At 32.3% G+C, this 22,161-nt stretch overlaps 1 long non-coding RNA gene across 3 annotated transcripts; it reads left to right on the plus strand.

Annotated features, from left to right (window-relative positions):
- Positions 1 to 593: 593 nt before the first annotated feature.
- On the plus strand, positions 594 to 16,278 carry LOC141452667 (uncharacterized). Of its 3 annotated transcripts, none has more exons than XR_012457529.1 (6): positions 594 to 1,231; positions 11,333 to 11,538; positions 11,621 to 11,719; positions 12,933 to 13,195; positions 13,533 to 14,662; positions 15,979 to 16,278. It is a non-coding gene; the product is annotated as an uncharacterized lncRNA (long non-coding RNA). The 3 variants fall into 3 exon arrangements; XR_012457530.1 differs by having other exon boundaries at positions 13,533 to 13,985; XR_012457528.1 differs by having other exon boundaries at positions 13,533 to 16,278.
- Positions 16,279 to 22,161: the final 5,883 nt, after the last annotated feature.

The following is a 22,161-nucleotide window of genomic DNA, read 5'->3' on the forward strand; positions in this document are numbered from 1 at the left end:
TTAAGCAAGTGATTTTAAATTTGTTAAAAAGCTGATTCCGAAGAAGTCATTGGCGCCTGGAGACTTTACAATTCCTATTACTAGACAGTGAGCTACAAAAAAGCTAAGCTAAAGGCCAGAAGCTGGATTCGAATCCGGGCATCTCCGCGTTAATTTTGTGTATGAGCAAATGTTACAACTGAACTCCGTTACATCGTATCCGTCGTCCAATAAGAATAGTTGATTGCTTCGACTAGCCACCGTGCTAATTCCATTCCTCTACTGAACAGTTCTTTGTTAATTAATTACTTATTGTAATTTATTAACTTGAGGAATATTTTATTTAGTTACGAGCATTAAAACTGGGAATTCCTCAGTTCAAGACCAGCCACGATTTTTTATTTGGTGGAAAAATATTCATTATTACCTAGATTGTATCCTGAAAATTTTCATTTGTTCGGTTAATTGGCAAAACAAATTAAATAAATAAGTACACACACTTCAACATTTGAAATTGATCATCCAACAAGACAAACAAATAGAATATATTATCTTGTAATTTTTGTAATTTATTGGAAATCAAACACAAGTTTATTGAGGAAAATTTACGTAAATTGCAAAGAATAAAAAAGTATTAAGTGAATAACTACGATATGAGCAATGAGCATAAATAATGTTTATTTTGATTAGTACCAGCGATTGGATTTTCAGATCACATGATGTGACCTCATTTCGCGGGATATTCGATTTTTCATATGGTAATATCTAATGACCTATCAAGTTTGAATAATCGATAATTCTGTGAACTAAAATTGTTGGATTATGACTTTCTTACATTAGTAATTCTTGATTCATAAATCGTCGAACAAAATGGGTTCAAATTGTTTCATTGTGCTCCTTAATTTCCAATGAATCCTGCCTGTACAAAGAGTAAGATTAAGTAACACAGAAACCGTGCGCCTACCGCGACTCTGGCGGTCTATAATGATACAAATTCTACATAAACCTGACATAATTAGCCATTAATCATATCAAGTACCCATTTAAGAATTATTTAGTGAAAAGATTTAAATCAATCCAAAGGGAAATATACAAGGAAGTTGTAGCCATTTGTGACCAATAGTAAAATTTAAATTGGCTTTTTGTTTCAATGAGTCAACAAGTTGTAATGTGAGACAGGAACATAAGTGGTGGTAAAATTATCTACACCAAACTGGTTCAAGCTTTAATGATGCCTGAAAACCCGAAACAGGTTAGTAGCATTATTGCGTTAATGCTATGACGCATTAATTCAACCCATATTTCACCATTTTTCATCACAATTAATTTGAAGATTAATTTTTATTTTATTTTATCAAACAGCATTGCACCAAGTCAATTTTTTAAAATAAAAACAATAAGGAAGAAAAACATATCCCATAAATTTAATTAAGAGTTCTATCTTATCATAAATTAATTTTATGACGGGCCTTGTTGGATATTTATTTTTTATTTAGATGGTTTAGAATTTGTATACATCAGTAAAAAAAAAGTATACTATTTTCCAAGTAAATTATGTAATTACAAAGGCGCTAAAGTTTCTTTTCACTCGATCTGTTTTGTCCTCCATCTGGTTTACTCTCAGAAAGTTTGAGAACTTTTTGTAAGTTGTCTGGTCTAACAAGAAAAGTTTATTCCAAGGAAGTTACTGTAAAAGTTTTGTTTGATTAAGATAATGATTTACAAGGAACATCAGCGGCAAATAACTCTATTAAAAATAATTACCTGAAAATGACTACCGTTCAAATATCTTCTTATAGCTCACAAGTAATTGTATAGTAAAATTTAAACTCAATATGTAATTTGTTTATGGAATTAAACTTAAGTTTTTTGTGTGTGTTAAGCTAATTTGCAGCAACTAAATTGAATTGAGAGAATTTTTAGAAACGTATCACAGATAAAATTTGTTTTGTTCCTTCAATATAAAGTTTCCACAAAGATTAATCTAAATTTTTAAATCCAATTTAAGTCAAAAATTAGAAAAATAAATAAATCACTTTTATCTAGATTAAGTAAATAATGTATTATTTATCGTAGATAATACGATTTATTTTTCAGTATATATATTATAAATAACCTTCTGTAAATATAGTCCTGCCTTTTTTTTTTTTTTTTTTTTTTTTTTTTTTTTTTTTTGTCAGTGTCTCATATCTGAATTGTGTAATGTTTGTGATTTTGTATTTTCATAAAAAAAAGAAAGGAATTGGGTAAGTTCAATTTAGTGAGCTCTATCGGCGATAAACACTAATTACGAGTTTAGTAATGCCTCAACGGATTTGACTTTGTAGCCTTGAGTAACTCAAATCTCAAAGGAGCTTTCATTGAGCCTGAAGATGTTGCTAATAGTCCCAGACTCTCAATCCTCATGCGAGCGATTCCATTTCTGCTAAGGGAAGCAAACTAGCTTGATTTATTGAGCACTTATGTCGCAAGACAATTTCCCTAATCATTCTACAGAGATAAAATTCCTTTGATACTTGGAGTAGTCTGAAAGATTTATGTATCGAACTGTTATTCTTGCCTTTTCAAACGTCTAAACTGTGATAACAATCTTCAGCTTAGAAATTTTAATCAAACTAAATAAAAACTTACACTGATCGCAGTATGTGTGTAGATGTTGGTAAAGCTAGGACTTGCCTGTGTAGATTCGCAGCAGAAATCCAAAAACATGCCCACATAAAACTGCAGGCACTGAATGTGTTGTGTAAGTTATTGTGTATTGTCGGATTCGCTGAAGCCTTTACCAATAAAATGGATTTTATTTTCTTTTAAACATTGCCATCTTAATATTCCAAAAATTGAACATTTATCAAATAAAACTAAAGCCCAAATATTGTTCAATAAATATGTGGACTTTTTAATTCCACATTTTCCTGGTTGGTTCCATCGCTTTCGGGAAACAAAACTATAAGTGCATTTAAATAATTTTTTATAAATTAGTATTTAATGAGATTTGACAAGATTTGAGTAGAAGATACGCTATGTGGTAGTCACTAGACTTACCATCCCAACTTTACAAATATTTTTAGTTTGTTTGCCTTTTGATTGATAGTGGACGCGAAATATGTTTGTTTATCTTAAATTGACCTTTCAACATTCTATTCGTTTTGTTACTGTTTAATTCTATTGCTCTACATGGAATTCAACTAGCTTTTCCTCGGACTAAGGGTTGTACAAGTTTTTCCATTGTGCACTCTGTTAATTGAGTGGAATACCAAGGGATTCACAGCCATCAGTCTGAGACAATACGGTCAAATACCATATAGAAGCGCTAATGGATTAAATTATAAAACCTGCACTAATAGAATGAGTCAGGCTGAAGTTTTCATTAAAAATGTAAGAACACAGTCTACCAATCAAAGAATCCCTTCTATCTTCACCTATCAGAAACTATTATTTTGTTTACGTGCTAAGCTGAACATCGAAAATTGTAAAGTAAATACGTTAATGAAGTAATAAAGATCTTATGAAGGTAGCTGTTTATTAAGCGAAAGGTGAAACTGAATAAGTAGCCGACAAGTAAGCGAGCGAAAGATGTTTTAGGGTCTTTCAACTTAGATCTCCATTAAAGACTGCTTCTTCATTCTCTTAGCGGTTCATTAAAGAAGATGCTAGCTAACAACGTGCTTCTTCTTAACTAATGTTTATATGAAGTACCTTGAATCGTTCCTCCATTAAATACTTAGCTATAAATATATGAGGTGCCTTCTGCTTGCACTGTTTCATAGTTAGCTCTGGTCATCATGGCCGAGAGCTATTCAACATTAATAAAAGCTATTTCCATGCATAATTACATGTTTAGTAAATTTATTAACCACTAAGATATTCTATTTTCTTTTTTGAATTTTATTCAGAATTGAGGTATGGTTTTAAGTCGATAAATGTTAAAAAAATATAAAGTCCAAGCTGCGATAAATAGTTCAGTATACGTAGTTCACTCCCCTTTGTTCATTGGTTACTTTTTCTTCAATGAATGGTACTTGTTTATGAGGAAGGATATGATGGAACAAACTTTATTCTGCTGTAAGAAAAACCCTAAACACAAGGCTGTTTAAACTTTGAAGTATGTAATGTAAACGAGTGTTCGCACTGAAGGCAGAAGAAGATGTTACCTGTAAGTTAACCTAAATGTTTTAAACCTGAACTGTAGTAAAACTAAACAGGTGAAGAAATTTTATTTTATGAGAAGTTGGCTAGAAAAAATGTTCATCGCTGGTCTTGAGGTAATTCTGTGAGTGGAAGAAGAATGCAGGTGATGTTTAAAATAATTGTAGTCTACACAATTAAGACAAAGTTGGTAACATCAAACAAGAAATACATAATAAATAGGTAGAGGGTTCATCTGGTTAAGAAGAAAATCTCAGTTCAAAATATTTTGAGCCCATTCAAAACTGTAGAGATGGAATGACCTGTAGAGATTAGAATAAAACAATAAGATGTAAAGCCGATCTTAAGAATAGCTTTAGATATGTGTTATTGAAGAGATAGTACAAGAAAGGAGGTAGGGGAGACTGTTGTACCTTGGAACACTTTTTTTGTTTTTTCGTCTGTATAAAATACAAATTAACATTTCGAACATTTAACTATGCCTCTACGAAGAGTGTTTTTTAAGCTACAATTTCCAATATTAAATGTTTAAAAAATATAAATATTAACTGTAAAAATGATGGATCTGTCAAGTGATGTTTTCTGTTCCATGGTACAACATGGTCATGTACCATGGAACACAAGGTCATGTACCTTGGAACATAAAATATTAAAATTAAAATACACACAATTAGAGAAAGAAAACATGTATTCAACACAATATACAAAATACTATTTCTGCACTATAAAAACAAAGAATCTGATGGACATTTTCAAATAATTGAGTGTGGATTCTTTGTCATGTCGCTTCATGAATCCACGCATCCATTCTTCACCAGCAATTTTTTCATCGCCCCATGTTGTTGGATTTTTTTTTTTTTTCGCTACAGCATATTTGTAAGCCAACTCCCTCACACCTTTCTTTGAGAGCCCATACTGCATTTTGGCTATTGTCTTTATATAGTCAACCAGACTTAACTCTTCCGTGTCATCGAAAACACGTTTTACAGTATAATTTGTAGAATACTTAAAATTTTCAGCCCCAGATTCTTTAAAAACTTTTAAATGTCTTGATAAAGTGGCGAGAGACACTATAAATTTTGCATGCTTCTCTCAATGAAATTTTGTTTTCAGAATTAGTTGTAACAGCGGACATGGCTTCTTCAATGGCATTAGAATTAACAGGGGGTCTTTTCCTACCTATTTTACTGCGTGGCATCTTTACCTATAAACAAATAGAATAAAATAAATAGCCTTTAGCAAAAGAGTAGTGTTCCAACGTACAGGATGCAGGTTTGTTTCAAGGTACAAGACGGTACGTGTTTGAACAAAAGTTGCAATCTAAATTATAGGTTACGAATAGAAATCAAAATAATGTAAGTATTCTACTCATTATTTAGCGGAGATTATTATTCCTGACGTGGTTGATAGTTATATTCACTATTTTTGAGAATAAACACTTTGGTTTGATGTTATAAAATTTTACTTTTCACTAAGAAAAACTAAAAATTGCTCTGGAAACCGCCAAAAGCAAACAAGAAAACTGAAACTCAGTTTATAGGGCTGTTATATTATGATCTATCACATACTTCAACAGAAAGTCCAAAGATGACACCCAGTCTCCCCTACGAAGTCGTTGCACTAATTTAATTGGAAGAAAATCTAAGCCATCGTGAGACAAAAGTTGAATGAAGTAGACAAGAGAGTTCTGTAGACTTAAGCATAAGAATAAGGAGAGTGTTTTTAGAAAGAGGAATATGTGTATTTTAATGGAACATGATAAAATAAAGAAGTTTTAAGCTAAAATAATCCTTTGGGAGAAAAATGCAGCTCGCAGAAGATTCTCGGCTAACATCCTGCGCGGTGATAAAAATTAGGGAAGGTCAGAGAAGATGAAGAAAAAGAAGTTTAGCAAGCAAGGCAGCTTCAAAATTGTGTACAGCTTAATGTATACCAGAAGAATAGCACTGAATTGCTACTGATCTATTTTTTGATGACTGATTGATTCATCGAAGGAAGAGAAATTATTGCGCTATTTCAGGCTTTCTTTAATTTATTTTTGTCAAGCTTTCTGAATCAATCTTCATCAATCTGTGAAATATGTTGGTTATACGAGTAGAATATTACATTTGAAAATTAACATAATTTAAGATGACATATTATTGTATAATTTATAAACTATATGGTGCAATTACACTGACTGAAATTAGTAATAATATTTCTTCGTTCGCTGATTTATTCCAGTGAACAATTGCAAAGGCTTTAAAGAACATTTTTTTACCAAAGTGTTTTTGCAAAAATACTTAATACTTAATTTTAATTGCACTTCGATATAGATATAAACAATTGAAATTGTCCGCAATGTAAAGTCTGCGCTAAATAAAAATAGAATTAAAGGCGACGTGCACATTGAATAAAGCCAACGAACCGAGCATGTTCTCTCTTTCTCTCCATTGTTTCTATATTTTTTGCCACATTTTTTTTCCTGCCCTTGTAGAGAGAGTCACATGGAAGGTGTGGTCCACCGTCGGCGACGCGAATAACGTTAATCTTAGATTTATAACTAACGTTGAGCGATGACATCCGGACAGAGTAAAGGTTGCCATTGTTTAACAACTATGTTGTTGGTTGGGATCCTTTCAGGCAGTTTTTTTTAAATGTTTTTTATTTTTTTTTTCTGTTCGTTTAGCTTTAGGATTTAAAAAATTGTGAATAAAGAGACGGTTGCTTAGACAGGAAGCAAAGAGCCAAATAAATTTTACGTTGTACTAGAAAAAAAATGTTTTTTAAAATAAAGCTAAGAGTGAGTAGACCGAGAGGGGATATTCTGAGCCAGCAATGCATCATGAAGCAGATGTGTTCCTTTCCAGAAATATCCAAACCCCTGCAGATTTTGATCATTTTCCACTAATTTTTACCACCAGCAATAGTGGGGAAATGGTTAATTATAAATTACTACACACCGATATCAAGTGTATAATTGCAAAAGCAGCACTACAAAAAAATGGCAGACAGATTACAAGTAATGGTAATAAAGGGAGATTCTATAAAACTATGGCAGATCAGTTACCTAGACAACCATGGTTTAAGGGAATTGTCCCTAATAAATGGGTTGTTACGACAAATAAGCAGACTGAGAGCAGCGAACCACACTGTGTGTGGATCGTATCTTCACAGGAACAACAAAAGGTCCTCTCCTCTTTGCGTAGATTGCAATGAGGAGGAGGATTTCAAACATATAATAATGATATGTCCACGTTATGTGGTAGAAAGGAAACGAATGTTTGACGACATATACAGGTATTTAGATGCACCATTTTGCTACGAAATCACCAACATCTATGTGCTTAAATCTATAGCAGAGCTAGCAATGAAATGTGAATGTATTTAAAAGTTATAGAATGAATACAAGAAAATGATTACGTGATTTTAATTTCGGTTAAGCTAGAAGGATGGCAGAAGCATAGAGTACTGATCCATCCATTAGTTGTAAGTTTGTATGTAAATAGTTGTATATAGTAGAGGGATGAATGAGTGAAGCGAATGTATTTGTAGGTAAGAATGGAGAGTGAGTGATATTCTAGTGATAAGCACCTAGACGATGCTGGCTGTATGGCGAAAGCCAATGCAAAAAAAAATACCTCTTCGAAGGAAAGGTGCGATTATGTTTTATTTTTCCTGTCATTCTTCCAGGCATTTGTGTTACCAAACAACTGCTGAGGAAAATTCAATTTGTAGACTCCTATAGAAAGTAGATGCACGCCAAGTCCACTACAAAATAGATCTATAAGTGTTTTGAACACATCTACATTGTGTCAAGAGTTTGAACTAAATTAAGCGTGGGTGGGCGCATATGAGTTTCGAGGTGACTAGAGTCGGCCTGTGATTAGATCATACTAATCTGGAGTGGCATGAAGTTAAAACATTAAAGTATATTCTATCATAATATTATGAATAGTTTGGTTAAACTGAATAATTCAGAAAGATCCAAGAAGAATTTTCTATTTCAGTTAATAAAAGACCCAAATATCTAATAATTAGATTGATTCCTATTGTAACAAACATACAGTGACTCCCATTAATATTGGGACACCTATTACAAAATGATTTAAAAGGAAAATGAAAACAACAGACAAAAGTTTGGAATTTTTTTTTTTTTTAATTACATTAGCAACATCTGTAGAAATTATATATAAGTATAAATCGATGAAATTCCAAACTGTTAGGGAGCACTTTTTGAAAAAGTGTAAAATAAGGCTCTCAAAAATATTGGGACACCAGAAGTGCTAGAGTTTAAATGTTCAATATTTAAAATCTCCTACTATTTAATATTTGGTTGGTAATAATTTAATAATTGCTTTTTGACTTACAATAGCCCTCAAACGATCAGGCATAGGTGAAACAAGTTTTTGGTTAATTCAGGTGGTTTTTTTTCCCATTCTTCCAGGAAACATAGTTTTAATTCATTTTTGTTAGATATTACTCGTTTACTTAAAGCACTAGCTAAATATTGCCATTAATTGTTCAATGGGATTAGGATCTGGTGACTGCGGAGAGGTTTGGAAAACTTTTCGGCAATTATATAACAGTCACTGACGTATCGCCCAAGCCGTAGGTTTGGGATCGTTATCTTGGAAGAATTTAAAAGACCCTAAAATACCCAATTTTTTGGCACTTTTTCCAAATTATTTTTTAATATATTACTATAAACTATTTTGTCCAACATTCCATCAATAAACACTAATTCTCCAAATCCTGATGCGGACATCCAGCCCCAAACCATAACTGACCCACCTCCACCCGGAGGTGGAGCTTTAAAACCCTTTAATGTTGGCTGTAAATTCTTCTTTTCGAGTTCAGCATTCGCTTTCCTCCAGACCATAACCCTTCCATCTGACTGAAAAACATTAAATTTTGATTCATCGCTAAAGTAGATCATTCCAAAAGTCACTATTTCCATTAAAACATTTTTCGGCAAATTTCACTCTCTTAACACGATTTATCTTACTGACAAAAGGATTCTTCCAGGCTACTCTACCATGATAGTCGAGTTTTCTTAGCACTCTCCGAACAGTTTCTGCCCCTTTTTTGCTCTCTGAACATGTCAAAAATTTCACATAGAAGTTTTGGAGCACTAAGTCGGTGATCTTTTTTAATTCTTTTAATATATAACGCTGCTCTCTCTCAGAGAGCAGTTGAGGACGGCCTTTTTGTGGGGTTGAAACAATTCTTTTTTCTTTTTGGTAACGCTGAATGATGTTCCACGCAGTAGATGTTTTAGGTCCGATCAGTTTTTCTGTCCATCTAAAACTTTTTTTATTGTCTTTGTGCATAGAAATTACAATTTTTCTTTGTTCAATCGTTGTATTTGTATTTTTGCGCGACATGTTATACCTGGCTTGATTTATATAAACTAATTTAATTATTAATTTCATATTGAATATATGCTTAAGGTAAATATTTACAAATTGTATAAATATTCGGGCAAAACCTTGGACAAACTATAAATTATAATAGTGTCCCAATATTTATGAGAGGTAGAATTTGCTCTTATTATTATATATATTTTTTTTAATCTACCAAAACATTTTTATGTACTTATTTAAATAGTTTTTATTTAATTAATAGTAATTATAAAATGAAATGAATTTATAAAAATTTGAATAAATGGGTGCCACTTTTAATTTTCGTCAATTTTTAACTTCTGTATGTACTGTCCCAATATTAATGGGAGTCACTGTATATTAAATAATTGTTTGAAGAAGTCAAACTTAATGTGTAAGACGTTGAATAAAAAAAATGATTAAAGAAATGGAAAGAGACTGAAGAAAAAAGAAACAATTGAAAAAGTGTTCTAATTTAGGACGTCTGTCAGGTTTGTATGCTGGCTAGGTGTATTGAGTGTACGGTTTGGTAGGTCTGTAGAACAAAATAAGATGTGTCTAACACAGGCTTCTTCCTTCCTTTCTCCAATCTAACTTGGATTAGACATATCCTAGTTGCGCAGCATCAATATCACTGGCGAAGAAAAGAAGATTCTTTCCTTAACTCAGTTCAATACAGTCACTACTGGGGCCACGACAAATTCTGTACAAAAAGTTGCTGCAGCCTATAACTCCTGAGGTCACTGGTTCTGTTTTAAAACTGTTAAATTTTTATTTTCTACAGTTACTTTTAACATACCAATATAATTAAATTTAAACTTCCACATTAAACTACAGAACATTCCGAATCGGCAAAATGGTTGACATTTTTCAAAATTACAAGACGGAGAAGTTGTCCTTACTAGGCTGTGTATGAAGTCTTCAAATTTTATCACATATTTGCAACTATTAAGCGGAGAAAAGTACTGATATATTGGCACACCATAAACTGTAAGACATGTTCTGTTAGCAAAAAATAAATATGACTTTGTCCAAAAACCTACTAGCATGAAGGCGTTGAAGAATATTTAGAGTAAATATCCTTACGAGTAGGGTTGTAAAATTAGGTATTTACTATTATTTTTTTACTTTGTAAATTATGTAATTACCTAAAGTAGGTCACCTTTTTAGATTGTACTCAATTGGATCAGAAGAAATAGGATTGAAGAATATCAAATTCTATTATATAGTATTTTAGCATATTGTTCATCGATTTTTTGGTGACTAATTAATTATTCCAAAAAACAGAATGAATATTGCCAATTCAAGTCATTAATTTTTATTTTTTCCAAGCTTTCCACCAAGGGACTTGTTAAGTGACTTGAGCAGTTCTGTTTATTTCCAGTTCTAGTTGATTTTTTTTTTCAGGAAAAACGTTATCTAAACGTTTACAAACATTATAACGAAATTAAATTGCTTGAAAACAGAAATTACTAATGAAATATGAAACAAAGATCCAACTAAAATTATGGCAAAACAAGATTATAACTTCTTCCGCATTAACTGGAGAAGAATAAAACATTTCTCTAACATCAAAAGGATATTTGTATTTCCTCTTAAATAAAATTAGCAATAACATCCTGCCATTAGTTTGTCCTAATGCCGCTTATATTTTTTGTTGTTTAGAGAAATACTGAAACTTCTTTTTGTCTTTCTGATTTGTAAAAATGGTTGTAAATTTAAGTTGTTTCATGTTATTGCAAGATTTGTTCTGTTTAGCTTTGTATTGTTACAGCTCACTTTTATTTATTGGATTTCACTATCGATTTTAATTATTAATGAAATTGATGATCTTTTTCTTCTAGCGGGAAATTTAGAACAGTCGCTGAATTATTTCTTGGAACCAAAAGCTAATTATAGGCCATACCACAGGATTTACAGATATTAAAGAATTGTAAATCAGATACATGAAGGGCAAATTAATGTTTGTATAGTTCATCATGTGCTTCTGTTCCATTCTTCTGTTTAAAAATTTGAGCTCCCATTAATTTCTCAACACATCCAGTCCCCTGTTAGTATCAAAGCCAAAAACCACAATTGAATTTTCTGTGTTTTTTTCGGATTTTGTGTTCAAATCACTTTTTTGGGTTCAGGTGATAACAAAACGGAAACTTCTGCAGAAAACTAAAAAAAATCAAAAAAACCTTCATTAGTTTCTCTTACGGAAAGGAAGGCAAGAGAAAGTTAAACAAGTGAGTTTCAAAACATTTCAGTTTATTTTATTTCTTTTTGCTTAAATAATAGTTTAGTAAGATTCTATTCTATCAATTTATACTTACCAATCTTTAATTTATTTTGAAATTTTAATTAATATGGAACAATCTTTAATGGAACTAATACCATATAAATGAACTCTCCACATATCAAAGAAAGAATTCAAAAGATAAAAAGTTTTAATGAAAAAACTGTTCTTTACTTTTATTATAGTAATACAAATAGGGCGCAGTTAAAATAGTTTTTTAGTTAAGCAAAGAAAATTAATTTGAGCGGATAGAATTTCAAATTTAGTAACTGTGCCTAAAAATAGCACTTATCTTAAATGATACTTATTACTGTACTAAATAGGTACAGTAAGGTAATTATGTTTTTATCATTTTCAATGGACGTAGTAATTTAGTTATATGGCCACTTACTGCCAGTAAAGAGCACTCACTCGTTGCTTAAAGCTGAGAGATTATTTACTTAAAGTGATTTCAGTAATTGCACTTTAGTTGGCTGCTTAAGTGGATACCACAACATTTCATTCGTTTTATGGACACTCTTTAAATACTTGGCTATAAACATTAGTTTGAAAGGAATAACAATTTCTTTAAAAAATGTTTTAGTAAAACTTCGGTATTTAGTTTTACATTTTTTTTATATTTTGTTCTGAAGATAATTCTTCCATAACTTGTGCAAAACCAGCAGCACCGTTGTGAAAACCTTATTTAGATTTCCATCCCGTTACATTTAGAAGGAATGTAAAGTTAAATGGACTCAAGAATATTGTTTACTCAAAGATGTAATGCTAATCCTATCGGTGATCGATTATAATTTCACTTGATAAAACAAAGTTACAAGGTTAAGTAAAACAGTCACAAGTTGATTGTTATAAAATAAAATGCAAACTTGAGCCTTGCAAAGCTTGAGCTTGAGCTCGGCTTTTGTGAAAAATTTGAAATCTCACACGACTTTCTTTTACAAAATCTACATATTTTAAGGTTTCTTGAAACTTAGGATTAGCCAATAACCACAAAATTAATAAGACAAAGTAGCATTTTCGCTTTCAAATTTTATTTTCATTTAACCCCAAATATTAAATTAATATTAACATTATAAAATTACAATTAATATTATAACCTTAAAAAAAAATATATTTTTTGTTTATTTATTGAAAAATTTATAACTGCATAAACTTGCATCTAGTAAATATGATGAGTGCAAGAGTGGAGCAGTTATCCAATGACAACCCTCCGAGACAATTACAAGCAGTGAGAAAGGAGAAATATGAAGTCGATAGATAGTGAATGAGATGAAGGTATTTACAAGTAGAGTTGATGGAAAAGAGAGTAATTAATAGAATAATAGCGATGAAGTCTAACTAAATGAGAAAGGAGAGGGATATTTACAAATAATTATAGATCACTTGATTGGAATGTTCGTGGTCACTGGTTGAGCGCTTGGTACAGGTAAATTTAGGCAATGTCAATTTATCCGTCTTGCAACTGTAATGAGAGTTCGTCGTAGTGGGATCCCAGGCAATTGGCATTCCATAGAAGAATTTGATTGATTTGCAAATAAATGCTCTTTTCTATTAACAATAATTTCTATCTTTAATCGCTGATTATAAAATCAATAAGTATTTTTTCGAATATTAAAGTTATGCACTGTAAATGTTTAATGTTGCAACAGTATCCAAAACTTTACTGACAGGTCAGATATTTCTTGGATAAGAGAACATTTCTTGATCGACGTTGAACGGTGCCAGTTCATGAAATTCTTTCAACCATTCTTCTTGCTTTCCAGATTTTTTGTTGAGCAGGGAGTCTTGAATCATTTCTAGAAGTGGAAGAAGTAAAAACTAATTTTCTTCCTACTGCCTTTAAGCAGAGACTAGGATTGGAAAAATACTCGTATATTCAGCTTAAAGTATAAAACAATTTACTGGCGAAAAAATGACATTATTTTTGTTTGCATAATAATGCAAAAAAAAATTGCTGAGATGAGGAAATGGTAGAAAAAGAAAACATATATTGGCCAAAGGAAATAGGAGAAGTTTTCCAAGAAAGTTGGTTATGTTCCAAACAGTTAAATGTTGTATAGATCTATGAGTTTTACTTCACAAGAAGACTGGCTGGAGGGACGCTAGGTCGGCCATAAATATTGAGGGGATTCCCTCAAATATTGTTATTCCTTTTGTGAAACAATAACCACAACACTTTCCAAGATCCACATAGCTATACTACTGCCGGAACTAGGGTATTGATATATATATGTATATACTCTGAACTCTCTGCGGAAATTATGCCTTACAACCGGTCTAGTAATGGACCAGTTCCGTTAAAGGGTTCCCTCTTCTTTCCAGTGGATAAGCCATTGGTGGCGAACACTAACTCTCCCTTATATTCTCCATCTTTGTCTGCACAACTTTACAAGATTTTCAAATTATCTCCAACCAATGTTGGGGGTAGTGATTATTAAAATTGAGCGGAAACTCCTGATCACTCCCTCTGTCCTTCGTCTCTGCAGACTCTTTTTCCTTTATAGCGAATAAAACTGCAAGATTGTTCTATAAGTTTACAAATAGAATCTCAATGGCCAATCCTTATTTCTGCCTTAACTACATTCATGACTTCCTTTTTCAATGAATGAACTAGATCAACATTGAACAGCATCGTTAGGAACTAATGTTTTTATTTTTCTAGCGAAATATTATTTACTGTTAAATAAATCGGTTCTAAGTTTCGCTATTTGTGATTTTAGATCTAGATACATGTGATTTAGTGACCTTGTTTGCGTACAAATTCTAGAAATGAGTAAATACGTATTTAAAAGAGGAGATAAATGGAAGTAGATAAGATTACATCTTGTCTCCAATAGTCTCGATCGACTCTCTGATAACACAGTAAGATGATTACTGGTTTGGGTGGCCGAAGGTAATTAGTTTCTAAAGAATTGGTTTGATTCTTTATCTTGATAATAGAGTCTCTTAAAAGTATTAATAACAATAATTATGTAACTTTGCACCTTCCTTCCTTCTAGATAAGGGGTTACGGGGGAAATAATCTTATTTTTGGAAAATAGAAATTTACTCAATTTTTTATATCTATTTAAAAAATATGGTTGTCCATTTTTAGATGAGCATCGACTTACTATTTTCCTTCTAACTGTAATAATGCTAGTTATCTTAATACATGGATGGTACAAGCGAGAATCACCTCTGTTCAATGTGTAATCTAATTGTAGTTCTTGTCCAATTCTTAAAGAATTTAGAATCCGGTGGTTTAATAAGAAAACGCTGACAAAAACTGAAATAATAAGTTACTTGAATGGGCAGAATAATTAAGCGCCTTTATTGGTACCATATGGAGGCTGCTAATTGCAGACTGTTTTTGATTTCTAATTACAATTTTTAAATTTACTTTATTTATGTGGTTTTAATTAAATTTTCGTGGAATTCAATAATTAATTTAAATTTGTTAATATTATTTTAGCGGTTGCTATTTTAATTTTCTGTGATAAAGAATCTTTTTGATTTTGTAGTTAAAAGAAAAAGAAAACATGTCTTCATAGATGAAAAATATTTGTATTAATGTATGTATTTTTCCCATGTTTCCCAAATCTCTCGTCGTTCCATCCATATCCTAAAGCAATTTAATAGTTCCCGTCACCTTTTTCCAATTAAGACCCGGCAACTCCTAATTTCCTCTCTTATATTCCCCCATTTCGATTATGGTTGCCTTAGTGTATGGCGGTCTTTCTGGTGATACTGAAGCTAAGCTCAAGCGCCTCATGAACTGCTTTATAAGATTTATTTTCAGCATTTCCAGAGACTCTCTCGCATTTCGCACTGCTACGATGAGTTGAAGTGTCTTTTTCCTGTCTATCGCCGCCTAGTATTTGTTGGCTTCTTACCTTTTTCAAGTCATCCTATATTTTTCAACTCCTTAAGTTTAAATCCCGTAATACCAGATCTCGCTCATCCGATCTCTATATTCCCTCTCACCGTACCTCATCCTTTGACAAATCCTTCCTAATACGTGCTACCTCTCTCTGGAACTCCTTACCATCATCTGTCCGCCATGCTCCTACCCTTTCGATCTTAAAATCCCTACTATTCAGTTATCTCCTTTCTATTCAGCTTCCTCCGAAATAATAATTGAATGCCTTTATTTCCTTAATTTCTGCTGTTATTTTTATTTTCACTTTTTGTAAATACTTATTTATTTATTTATTTTCTGTTTAATTACAGGCCAAACTATTAAGGCCTCTATTTGTACCAGTGTTTATTCTTAGGGGACAATTGTCCCAGAATAATAAATTTCTTTTCTATTCTATTTTTGTAAGTGAGGTCAACCTCTGAAGATGGACTTATTTTTCTTAGTTTTTTGATTATGTTTTGTATTATTTTGTATCGATATTTAATAAACAAACAGTATTATTGTTATTATCTTACTTCATGATCCTAAGTAAATACTCAGGAATTACTTTTATTCACTGAATTGCTTTCAGTTAAAACAACTTAGTTTCCACAGGCTTCTTGCAATTGCTAATCTTTTAGACGAAAGTATTTTTTTTTTTTAAATCATTAAAACCAATTATTTCCTCCGCATTTTTTTCAACTACAGTACTTTTGACTAAATATATTTAAATGTAGGCGTTTGTGAATCTCTAAGTAAAGTTTTATTTCCTATAGTTTTTATCACGACATCAAGAAAATACTTAGAACATCGCTAATAGATAAACAATATGGAAACTATAATAAAAATGTTCGTGCCACATTAATATAAGTGCGGAAAGAAAAATGTGGAAGCAATTTTCTCCTCTTTCTAACCGCAATGTTTTACAGACATGAAAATAACAGTAGCCTTCGCCAGCCAGCCAGCCACCACAACTGCAGTATTATTATAATGGCTAATTGTTTATTGCTTAAAAATCGTGAGAGAGGTGAACAAGTCTTTTGCTTAATGGGCAGTCGCCTAACCCCCTCACCCTAAAACAAAACAACGCAAAGCAAAAAAAAAAAAAAAAATACACGTAATGTTAAAGAACATTACGTTGCCTCGACAGACAATAGGTCCAACATGGCGGGCGACGCTGGCCGATTGTTTCCTGGCTGAGGAAGTCACGTGGCTGCGTCATTAATATCACTTACTTGGCAAGCAAGACTGGGACGAGCAATATGGTTGGGGAGTAAGTGAAAGAGCTATATAACACATCCATCCGCTGCACCTCCGGTCTTGTTCCCTCTTATTACCCCATCCAAACAGGCCGAGCTATCATATCATGTTTTAGCGAACGTTTGTAGCGCCCAGTTGCACTCGTTAACTACCTGCCCACTCTAGACCGCTTCTTCCTCTTCTAGTTTCCTTAACTCTGTTTTAGTACTCCATCAAAACATTTTACTTTCCAGCAAAAAAGAAATCCTATAAAAAACGACTTCCCCCTCCAAAAAAAAAACAAAATTTTCGAAGTAGGGGAAGCTAAACTTTATAAGAGTGAAGCTTTTACTGAATCTCTAACTTTTGCAGCAATAATATATTGCCCAAAATCAGCCAACTGAATTCGTAGAGATCAGCCAGATACTGTGGTTTCAATTAATAATAATTTAAAATTTTTACGAAAACCTGTTTTGATTTTTTTAAAGAAACTTCTTCTGGTGCAACTTTAAAGAATTGGCAGAAATTAAAGATAAAAATTAGTATCAATTCAAGATCAATATTTAGAATTGGAATGAAAATATAAAATGAGGTGTTTTGAATTTTTCTTAGATTCTCTACAAAATACTAGTATGTTAATAAGCCTTAATAAGAACATTGATATTACGAATGTTGCTATAAAAGCTGAGTCCAACTCCAGAAAGATGTGGAGTTCTTTGCTCATAAAACTAAGGGTTTATCCCTAAAAACCACAAGAAAAAGCGGAATCTTGATAAAGATTGTTGTAAGATTTGAAGTTGTAATTACATGAAAAAGTTCAAGTAGGCTTCTTTAAACGTTTACTATGTTTGCCTAAATGTACTCCCAATCATTTAATACGCCTTGAAACAGAACAACCTCGAATACGGAAGTAATGAAGCACGCATTAAGATGGTTGTATAAAATTCTTTGTGTAAATGATGATAATTATGTAAAAAAATCTGCTTAAAGAGACTGATTGTAATGAGTAAGCTCTATTCAAGCAACATTAAATTTAATTGGTACTTACAGATAGTTGAATGCTTAAAAGAAATTAATTTAGAAGATTTGGGTTCATTAGAATGCTTGCATTTTACAAACCTAATATTTCTATAATTTTAGTCAGGTACAGGGAATATTTGTATTTAACTGATTTAAATAAAGTAAATCAAAGTATGTTGAATATATTTTGGAATTCTCAAAATTTATTACAAAATGTTGGTCAAACAATATTTAGATAAATTCATTTCTGTTCAAGTTGTAAGAATTTTTTCTTGAAATAAGATTGGGTGGCCCTTATGTTACTAAATTTAAAATCAATAATGTAATTTTGTACAATCAAACCCCAAAGATCATTGTTTAATGTATAATAAGAACGAGCCGGAAATATTAATTCACCTGTTTATCAGCTGCCAAGTCTATGGAAGTTTTAGAATCCCACTCCATATAAATAAATATAACAATCCTAAAGAAGAATTTTGCAAATTAATTAATAATTTTGAAGAGAAAAATATGTACGCAATTTTTAATTATTTAAAACAAGTTTTAAAATTAAGAACTTGTAGTCTACAAAGTTCATAAAGTAAACATAAACTTGGAACTCCTTTGTAACAGATACATTGTATCTTTATACAAATAAAGTTTGAATTAAATTAATTTAAAGTTGTAGTTGAAGGCGTCTAAATTGTTTAGTAAAAATCAAAGTAAAGAAAGTCTAAATAATGTCTGATAAAAGACTTCAAAGATATTGTCAATTGCGGTTAAAAAAAGTTGCGCCTTAAGCTAGATCTTTTTTCTAAAGTTAAAACCAATGAAAAATTACCAACAAGGACTGTAGAAGTTGTAGCGTGATAAAATAAATAAATCGTGAACAATTTAACTTGAACATCGATAGAAGGATGTGAGAAACAAAAAAATAAAAATTTTGTGATAGGAGCTGAGTCTGTGTAGAAAAATGGGTGAAGATTTCACTTATATAGAGGAGAGTGCTAGAAGAAAGATGATATTTGAGGGTGTTGCTACGTCAGCAAACTAGCGGCACATTGATGGGCAGTGGTCCGGCAGAGATAGGCACGGCCCACTTGGCAATCTTCTAACCCTGGTGCAGAAGCCACAGCAGCAGTACGCTCAGCACCCACTACCCTGGTCCAGCTAAACACAGCCGCACTAACCAAAAAGGATAGAAAGAAGTTGTACCAGCAAACCAACTGAGAAGGGGGGGGTCGTCCTTCGCATTTTTTTCTTTTTCCACTCTAATTGGGAGAAACATTTTCGCTCTCAGTACTCCTTCAGCGGCCGGATGAAATAAAACATATGTCTCTTCATGTGTGCTGTCTTCTACAACACACGTACCTCTTCTTCCTTCTTCCATTTCTCTAAATGGATTAGATTAGCTTCCTAACGATCTCTCTTCTCCTGATATCACTTGATTAGATTCTAACTTCCCGTAGTTTCATTTTTTTTTTATCTCCTGATTTCTCTTCGCTGGACTTTATATAAATCAATGTAAACAAATGGCCTCTTTCCTCTGAGTGGCATTCAGGATAAGTAACATTATTTTTGCTCAATATATTGCCATCCACTCACCATTGCTTCGCTTCTTATCCAACAGATAAATGTATTATCGAGTTAAATTGCTAATAAAGTTACTAAACATTTAATTTTAATGATTTATTAAATAATAAATTTAAATAAGTTGTCCGATTACGATGCATATAATTCATAAAAAATGCGCAAATGAAATCTTGAATCAGCTTTCCGCTTATAATTCTCCCTCGCGCCTTAGTCGATTTCCTGCCATATTAATATTAATAATATAATACAGTCTTAGTAATAAGAAATGGAAGAGATTAGTTGAATTCGTCCAAATTCGTCCAAAACTCTGGATTCCTAACAGATCTTCTCTGGGTTCGCCTGCCCTTAAAACCTACTAAGTTAAATTATTAAGTAACATTTGAGAAAGGTGGAAAATAAACTTCTAGATCGAGTTGAAGGCTTGCCCGTAGGTAAGTACACCATGTCTTAGCGCCGCTTGAATACGTTTTATCTTCATGTATAGTACACCAATACTGTTTATTTTATTTATTTCTAGTTACAACTAATAGTTTTTACGAGAGAGTTGGGACTTAACAGAAATATAAAACAGCTATTAACCAAATATAATAATATGCATGAATGTATTTAAAAAAAATATTAATTACAAAAATAATTGAAAGATAGAAAAATTACAGGTACAAAAAGCAACCAATATTGCAGCACAATATTTAAGAAGGATATCCTTTGGTCTAATTATTTGAAAAATCTAATATTTACAGCAGTGGAATTCTCTCGATAAACTTACTGAATTACACATTATAATACGTGAATCTAAACAAGTCATTTATGGTTCCAAAGTATTTTTATGTTTTTTTTGCAAGAATTTTACAATGCACAACATAATATGCCAAAATATAAGTAAATAGAGATATTTATTTAGAATTATCCAATATACTGTCTTTTGGTAATCTGTTTGCAATACTCGAACGATAAATGACGTTATGTAGTAGAAAGGAAACGAATGTTTGACAACTGATACAGGTATCTAGATGCACCATTTCGCTACGAAGACATAATATTCACCACCAACATATATGTGCTTAATTCTATAGCAGAGCTAGCAATGAAATATGAATGTATTTAAAAGTTATAGAATGAATGCAAGAAAATGATTAGAGAAGGATTACGTGATTTTAATATCGGTTAAGCTATAAGGATGGCAGGAATATAGGTGTACTGATCCATCCATTAGTTGTAAGGTTTGTGTAAATAGTTGTATATAGTAGAGGGATGAATATGTGAAGCGAATGTATTTATAAGTAAGAATGGAAAGTGATATTCTAGTGATAAGCACTTAGACGATGCTGGTTGTATACATAGACGATGCTGGTTGTATGGCAAAAGCCAATGCCAAAAACAAAGCAATAAAAAATAAAGAAGTTTGGACGAAGAAGCAAAGAAAAAATAAAACAGTTTGGACTAACTTTGATTTTAATAAGGACGGTGGCAACAAGAAGTGGAACCTACAGTAACCTGAAGCTGGTGCAAAAATCTATACTATGGTTTTTATTTACAAGGTAATTTAGATTATATCTAAGTTTTGAATAACATATGAGAAATGTTAACGCTATGATAATAAAATATAAAGATATAAGTAGCAAAAAGGGATGGAGAGGTCAGACATGTGTTATATGTAGTTAAAGGGAGTGTATATAGATAAAGCAGTGGCCCTGCAGTTAGTAAATAACACACAGCTAAAAGTTTGTGAAGGCGGGTATATCTATCTAGTCGGAGGAGTGCGTGTTGGTGAAGAATTTGTAGAGAGGGTAGCGCAGGCTGCATTGGATGGTTACATCGCCACAAGAGCAGCACAACAAACGGTCCCGTGGGTGTTTGGCGTTTTATGTGTTGTTGGTTGTGGCCATCAATCAGCTAGCCTACTATGAGCTTTCAGCCCTCGTTATTTAGCCAGCATACCACCGTGCTGGCGGCATCTGCCACCACGACCACTGGCCTAGAAGCGCAGATAACTGCACCCTTCACACCTCCTACACATTTTACCACCTTTTAGAATTGAGATTGCTTTCACGGCTATCTGTAAAGTGCTTAAAGCAAAGCGTTGGCTTTATAAACAACAAATCCTAATTGTATTTTCAATCAATTTAAGTAATAGGCGTTCCAATCAACGGTTTTTCAAAAATATTGAGGATTGAGTTTTTTCTTCTTCTTCTTTTTCGAAGTCCCTGATTTTGGGAAGAGTTCATTCAACTACAAACTTTCTGGTTCTAACTGAAATTCTGTAAAATTTATTGTCTCCTTCAGAGCTTCATTTTTTTTGTTACACCCATCTAACAGATTGTTGAACGTTTTGTATACAACTTTATACCACATCACCACTCCGGTTACTACATACAGTTCAGTCCTCAGAACAAAATAAGACTTGAGGTTTCCCTCTACCTTTTCTGGACATCCATACTTTACGTAAGTGTAAACTTTACTCAGTTCTGAATCCCGTCTTCTATTATCCTTAACCGTTTTAAAAATTAATAGAGAGTGCGGATTCCATCATGTTAATATAATCGATTTCATCTTTCTGTTCTGAATCCGGCTCCTTATCTACAACTGGTAACCGCGAAAAACCATCAGCTACATTCTTCTGGCTAGAAATATATTTCATCGTGTAATTGAAACCCGATAAGTACAATGCCCAACGCTGGAGCCTT

Source organism: Rhodnius prolixus, unplaced genomic scaffold, assembly GCF_049639745.1.
Source record: "Rhodnius prolixus isolate KJV_2025 unplaced genomic scaffold, Rpr scaffold_3, whole genome shotgun sequence".
Taxonomy (NCBI): domain Eukaryota; kingdom Metazoa; phylum Arthropoda; class Insecta; order Hemiptera; family Reduviidae; genus Rhodnius; species Rhodnius prolixus.